Source organism: Falco biarmicus, chromosome 16 (assembly GCF_023638135.1).
Source record: "Falco biarmicus isolate bFalBia1 chromosome 16, bFalBia1.pri, whole genome shotgun sequence".
In the NCBI taxonomy this organism is placed as follows: domain Eukaryota; kingdom Metazoa; phylum Chordata; class Aves; order Falconiformes; family Falconidae; genus Falco; species Falco biarmicus.
In genome coordinates, this window is record NC_079303.1 from 10,075,378 (window position 1) to 10,081,559 (window position 6,182).

The following is a 6,182-nucleotide window of genomic DNA, read 5'->3' on the forward strand; positions in this document are numbered from 1 at the left end:
AATGTGTTGTTACTAGTCTGAGGTGAACTGTAAGACACACTATGGCTGTCTAAACCAGTAGTCCACCACAACACCCACTCCCCTGCCCTCAGTCCCAGTTTTCTTTTGAATGGAAAGCTGGAAGCATGGCAGGGAAGAGAAGGCAGACCATTACACATCCAGGCTGCATCCTGTCAAGCAACCAGGATGTGACTGCAGTGCGCATCTGGGCCTCTGAGCTGGAAAACGGTCCCACGACTCACAGTTCCAGTGTGCCTCTATGCCTCAAAGGTTGCTGTGAGCATGAAATTGCCCTGTGGCTGGCTATAAAGCCTGAACAACTGACTGTGTGAGACCCACCCCATTTTCCATTGGCATAGTGCTGTGCTGCTGCATTGACAAACTCACGGTGGGGGCTTGGGCATGTGATTTCTCCTATTGTTGTTGAGGAAACTTCCCTAGTTCAGATCTACAATGACCTCCAGCCCTTGCTGGCCAAGCTCAAGGTTACTGTGTTGCAGGAAATTCAGAGGTAGAGGCCAGCAGAACTAAAGGCACATCTAACAGCAGGAAAGCGAATTGGTAGTCATTATTATGTGTGACACCACTTGTATTCTCATACAGACTAAAGGCCACAAGTGAGACTGGGGGGAGGATTAATTCTCCTAGGTGCTGAACAAACCCAGAGTGACCCTCCACCCTTGCAGTTTACAGGTGTAAACCAGGCTTACGTAAAGGAAAATTTGTAAAGTTGCAGCATTTACTTGCTCGCTTTTTTTGCTCTGAATACTTTCACTTACTTAAAGACCAAAAACTTGAAAAGAGATCAAACCAAGAAAGGCTGGAGTCTGCAAGGAGCTGTGTGGATCAAGCCTACAAATTATGATTTTATAGAGTTAATCTGGTTTTGGGAGTGATGCAGACAATTATAAACAAATCAAGGCAAGAAGGAGAGAGGTAGGAAATAAATGTCAAAAGATCGTAACTTGGGTTATTAAGAGAAGTCCTCATGCATGCCCATGAAACCACAGACTGCATTCTCTCTTTAGATCAAGTAGGAGTCTCTAAGCAGACAAGAAAGAAAAATTTCTCCTACCGGAGCTCTGTCAATAAAGAAATGTCAATAAAGGTTCAGCTGATTAAAACAATTGCCCAACACAGAGGATAAAATGAATTTGACAGGGTGGTCTATTACTTCTTTCAGTGACAACCCTTCTCCTCTCAGTTACAAATAATTCCTTAGCTTTTCATTAGCTATGTTGGAGGCACGCATCCATTTAGTATTTGGAATTTTTCACATATAATTCCCTTCTGAATGATCAGTGTGTGTTTAAGATTTTACTAAAGGAATAGGGACAAATTCTGCTCTTTGAAAATTTGATGTAAATCTGAAGTATCTGCCCTAATATAGACTTACCCTTGTCGTTAAATCAGAGTAAATGAGAGGACACTTTGGCCTCGTGGTACCTAGCACAGGGCCAGGAATATAATACAAGAAAGGGTTACTTTCTAACTGCTTGTAAGATTTAAGTCAGACAAATAAATAATAATAGTAAGTCTTTGTTTCTGAAAGGAGATATTCAGTCTACCCAAAGCACCATCCAAGTCATTAAAGGATTCCCAGGTGCCAGTATTTGGAAAGGGTATTAGCTATTCAAACAGTTTAGGCAGAGGTCTCTGCTGTTCTCTCTCCTGGGTCATCTCAGATTTCCTCAATCTCTGCCCAGAACTGAGTACAGGCAGCAAAGAAAGGCTGGAAATTTCAGAGGAGTAACATTTTCTCCAGAACTAGACAGAACATATTTTTCAGTCTTGCGGTAAAAAGGAGGAAACCCCTCCTTTATTAGCGCTAAGCAACTCCAAGGCTGGCAGGGTGAGGGCCATACAGTGCATGTGGAGGGACAGACTCTGCAGCAGATGCTGTGCAGGGAGCCCTCTTTTCCTCCCCTTTTCAGATATAATTTACCTGGTTCCACTCCATTACTGGGAAAAGAAACCACATGAAAGTATCAGCATGATGCAGCTGGGTTGTTCAAACAAAGCAATTCAGCAGCAGATTGGAGGAGTGAATCCACACAAAGGCAAAAGGCTTGCTGAGGAGATGACTGAGCTCCGCTGACAAAAGTCAGTGCCTCAGAGACAGGGATGCAAACACAGCAGAGAGGTCTCTGCGTGTTTGATGCTTGGAGGGTGCAGACAGTCATCTGAAGCCACCCACCCCACCTCAGCTGGTGTCTGGCTCCTGCACATTTTTAAAGATTAATAGTTCTAAGCAGGTGCCTGAGACTGAGCAGAAATTTCAGACTGGGAACTATTTTCCTGAGGAGAAAAAAAAAAAATGGCAATCACTATAGAAAGTGACATGAAAAAAGGCCAGTGGTCTCTGACTATCTGGCAAAGGGAGGGATGCAGATATCTCCAACGGGAATAACCTCTGCCTAGATAAAAGCAAAGCTAACTAGAAGGAGCATGTTTTCTGAAAACGTCATCTTTAATTAATGAGATCTGCCTTGTTGATTACTCTGATCCCAGAGCTCCCCTGGATTCGCTTCCTTACTTCTGCTCTGGGCTCTCAGGCAGTAGGCCAGAAACACTTATCCCATCATCAGCTTGCCGCATGCTTTTCTCACGCATCACCCAGGTCTTTGTTGCCCCTGTGCTTAAATGGTTTACAGAGGTTCTGCCTGGAGCCATCTGCAAGCTGCAAACTTGTTGGGCTTTCTTCAAGGACAAGTTGACTAAACCTTGTTATACCAAGACTGTGCTTACTGATGGCTGCCGATTCATTCCTCTCTGTCATATGTAATCTTGGTCATGGCTCTGAAAAACCTAAATCGTTCAGGTCCCTGCCACTATAAGACATGCTCTTCCACCACTTTGCTGTAGCAACTGCAGCTTGTAGAGACAAGATGAGCGTCAGTCATAAAAACTGAACTTGCAATGACGAGGGATCATTGTCAGCAAGCTGCTTCCAGGGAATCACTAAAACAATTTGGCAGTATTTCATGCAGTGCCTGTCCTTGCTTAGGATGTCTAAAAACCCCTTTATTATATTGGAGTATATATTTGTGTATATATTAACTGCTAGTGCCGAGACACTAGGATGATGGGCAGCCTGAAATGCGGCTAATACCTATACCAATGCATTAAATCCTGCTGAAGCCTAATCACAGCCAGGACTACACTTACGTAGCAGTTTCTCACCGTCCTGTTTTGTCTTTCCCAGGGTTCCTCAACAGCATCCTCCTACTCAGACTGCTGGCAGTTTGACTGGCAGTATGGTGGCTGCAAGGTCAGAGGGCTGCATCTCACCCCTCTGGGTACCTGAAAAACACAAAGACAGACGTGTGTGTTCAGCTGCCAGCTAGAAGAATCACAGCTGCTCATGTGATGCCTGGGCAAGATGATATAATCAGCACATTAGTACTTCTTACCCCAGTAAACTCTTTACCTGTCCCCTGTGCCAAGAGCAGTCAGGAAGACAGAGGCTATTAGGGGAGTGATGAAAAATATGAAATGAACCTTAAAGACATAGAAAACTTCATGTCACAAAATGACAAAGCGCTTTGGCTCTTGTGCCTTCTTCCTGAGTAGGGCAGTATAACACATAATGTCTGCCCCGGATTACGCCAAAGAGAATCTCCAGGGAAGACTTGTCACAATCATCCCACAGATTCCTCTTTTATCTCAGCACAGCTGTTCCCATCCTGACCTACTAGCCTGATTCCTTGCTGCCTTCTTACTGAGAATGCTACTGCAGGGATTCGATTCCAGATGTGGAGGAACCCAGCCCACAGCACACGTTGTACCTTCACCCCTTCCTTTCCGAGTCTCCCAGTGACTGCACACAGCTAGCTCCGGTCTCAGTAATGGAGACAATGGCACTGGTCCCAGACAGGCCAAAAGACCCACATTCTTTGGACAGCTTGTAGTCAAAGTATTCCCAGAGTTTTGCTGTATTCAGTATGATCTCCAAACAAGAGGAAAGCGTCTATATTATACCAGGTAGGGACACCCCTGGTCCCTTCCGTTCCTGTTAAACTGTTACTTGGCTGCAGTTCCTTACTTCATGCTCAGCACAGCTCAAGGCTTCATTTTGCAGCTCTTGAAGTTTGTCCAACTGTTCGTCACCCACAATCTCCTCCCCTTCTGTCAAGCAGCCACCTATCATGCCTTTCTTATTGAGAAAAACTGTACTTTTCCTTCTGGTTTCCTATCTTTTACTATCCTTACACAGTAATGACTTACACGCAGGAAAATGATTCAAAACCACACTGTTTCTGAAGCCAGACAGTCCAAACTTTTGAGTTAACTGGAAGGAAAACCAGACCTTATATTCAACACACCTGGGAGGAATAACCCCAATCTATTTCTTGGTGCATCAGAACCAACTGCAGCCTGTCCCCACCACACTGAAGTGACCTGGATGATGGATAGCAGTATAACTCGTGAGCAGTGTCAGTCTAATGGGTGCCCAGGACAGTGAAACAGTTTGTCCTGCAAGAGTATTTTGAGGGTAGCCTTCTTAATCTGTACCAGCAGAAATGCTGACATGGATTAATAACTATTTTTCTTTCTCTTGAGATCAGGTATACTACAGAATGCAAAGGAAGGTGAGCTAGCTTCCTCCTAAATCACTGAAAGTTTTTTCAAATGTTTTATAAAGCTGTGCAAGCATACAGGAGTCACTGTGCACTCAGCATTAACTTACAGGTACTTCAGGATTTTTAACTCTGATGCTGTAAACAGTTCTGTGAGCTTCAGTACCTTGCTCAAGATGAGCGGAAGGGAACCTGAGTTTGATTTCTCACCCAAAATGATGCCAGCTCTAAATGAGTGGAGCTGGGAGGAGCTAAAGCTGTTTGGCACACAGGTACACACATGTTCTGTGCAAAGGCAGGAGAGCTCAGTCCTCTGACTGGAGCTGCTGGGCATTGCTGGAGCATGGCACCTTCCCTCCCTGAAGCAGGTGTCCACGCAAAGCTGCCTAGCCAGCAGCCGGCTGAATGATGCCTGGTGCCTCTCTCCCCTCCTGGCTGCCCGAGTGCTGCTCCAGCCTGGGATGGCAACGGATGGGAGAAACTGCTTTCAAACTGTTTAATAACAGTGATGGTAACCTTTGACCTTAGTGAATAGCAGCACTTTTGACCTTTCATTTGTTAAATAATGCAACCACTTACTTCCTGATCCTTATCAGTGTTTAGTAATTGGGGTCAAGACAAAGCAAAGCAGAGTACAGTTACCCACCAGACTTCACTGAACCAGGAAGAATTTCCTTAAGCTATAGATTTCCTTTTTGATAATCTTCAATCAGGACTGGCAAAAACTAGACACTGGGTGGCTTAGAAGATCCATAACAGGCTAAAGAGCCTCTCAGCTGTTAGCAGCTGGTTTGAATCCAGCTGTGGTTGACAGTGGCAGAAAATCACTTAAGATCTCAGGTTGACTCTGACTGGTTTGCAGTTCTGTTTACTAGCCAGATAGCCATAGCATATTAACATGTGATTCTAGAGACATCAGTGATTAAATGAGCTCACAAAGCCTGAAAATGCCAATTCCCATAGAGAAAATCAGACTATGGCACAGTGGTAGGTGACAGCATGGACAAAAAGTTTGCAGTCACTCCTACATGTTCTGCCTGATTCGTGTCTAGGAGAGGTGGTTAATCTTCAGGAATCTGAGTCACTTTTTGTGTGGCGTACATAAAACTAATGGGTCAGATTGTGTGCTGCACAGCTCATTAAAGATTTCACGTGACAGATCAGCAGGTGACGATTGTTACAGGCAGCAGTTCCAGGATCACTGTTTTCCTTAGAAATGAACAGGAAACATATGAAAAAGAAACCCAAGAATTTATGATGTGACAATGGATTTAAATGTAAGTGCATACACATATATTTATTTATATAATGCACACATATAAAAGCTTCAACTTCCTGAAGATGTCAAACAAATTCTGTTTGTTTAAACAGCCACACAATCTCATTATTTATTGCATTTTGTATTAAGTCAGATTGCAGGGGCAGGGACTGTTTCATGGCTGTCTGTATGGGATTCAGCAAAATGAGCTCCCAAAGAGTGACAATCACAAAGAGTGAAAGCACAGAGTGCTGCTGTTTATAAACAAGCCACTTGATTATAGAAGTACACGAGCTAGGTAAGAACTGTAAAAAAAGACACCGCAAGTAGTGAGATTCAGAGGT